This window comes from Nanorana parkeri, unplaced genomic scaffold (genome assembly GCF_000935625.1).
Source record: "Nanorana parkeri isolate BGI_ZX_2015 unplaced genomic scaffold, ASM93562v1 scaffold1395, whole genome shotgun sequence".
Taxonomy (NCBI): domain Eukaryota; kingdom Metazoa; phylum Chordata; class Amphibia; order Anura; family Dicroglossidae; genus Nanorana; species Nanorana parkeri.
This window is the reverse complement of record NW_017307663.1, coordinates 115525-116811: the sequence shown is the minus strand read 5'-3', so window position 1 is coordinate 116811 and position 1287 is coordinate 115525. Positions and strand designations below refer to the sequence as shown.

At 45.5% G+C, this 1287-nt stretch overlaps 1 protein-coding gene across 1 annotated transcript in view; it reads right to left on the bottom strand.

The window, feature by feature from the left end:
• Positions 1 to 1287, bottom strand: part of SYT4 (synaptotagmin 4) — a 39198-nt gene that overhangs the window by 19213 nt on the left and 18698 nt on the right. The window lies entirely within an intron of this gene.

Below are 1287 nucleotides of genomic sequence, written 5' to 3'. Positions count from 1 at the left end.
CCCCCCCTCAGCACACCACTGAAGCGCTGCACATACCCCAGCGAAGCCCCGCCTCCCTCCCGACGAAGGAGGAAGGGAGGAGACAGGGAGGAGCCTCCCTGTCCCTCACTTGCTCGTCACTGCTGAGGCATTGAGATCGATGGTCTCAGTGATTTTTTTTTTATTGGACAGCTTGGACCAATGACGCTTTGCCATTGGTCCAAGCCATCCACAGAGCTCACACATCTAACAAAGAGTAGAGGCTGTGACAGCTCTTACCTCACTAGTTAGGTTACACAAGCAGTGAGGAAGCCCGCTGCTGTGTAACCTAACTTAGCTGTCAAAAGCTGAATGTAGAAAAAGTTGTCAGCTCCAGAATTGAAGCTGACAGCTTTTTCCTCCATAATACCAGGTGAGGCTCTGCCCCCCTGACCGCACATCCCTGGGAGAAACCCACCCAAGCACAGGGAAAACATGCAAACTCCTTGCAAATAGTGTCCTGACCAGGTACCTCCATTGCTGCAAGGGAGCAGTGCGAACCACTGCGCCACTGTGCTGCCCAACTTCGAAAGAAGAAGTGGTACCAGGTTCTCTTTATGTTAGATGCTGATTGTACTTTTTTAGCCTATTATATACAAAACTGAGTAATCGGTGACAAACATTTGCATGCCCCTTTACCTGAATTCATGGCTAAACAAGAGCTAATTCCATGTCCGGAACACTTAGGGATCTATGTATAACCACTTTTCAGAGCCATTCGCTCTACAAATCTTTCTAAACATGTGTTTTGTGCCAGCAGACACAAAAAGGAACGTTCTTTTCAGGTTGAATGTATGTAATGTAATACTGCATTATGACCACTAGGTGGAGCTGAGCAGCATAAGAAATAAAAAAAAATTCCTTTGTGTCTCAGCTCCATCTGGTGACCAAAATGCAGTATTACATTACATACATGGATGGAGTACAGATTCATTGAACAGTAAATATAAATTGATGACTCAAATTCTACTACGACATCAAGAAAATTGATAAATCTGTCTGATTTTAAAGGTACGCCCCAGACAATATTGAAAATGAAGGCTTAACCTACTTCCTTAGTACTTAACATTTTTATCCAACTACTACAGAGACTGGTAGCCAGGCACAGAGAAGCTCCAAGAAGCTCCAAGACAAGCAGACTTTATTCAGACTATATACTATGAACAGCATCCTGTTAGAGAACACCAAAAAGCAGGACCATCCCTTTAATGAAGCAGTCTGAGGCCATTGCTTCAGGTGACACGGGGGGGGGGGGGGCCGAGGGGCAGT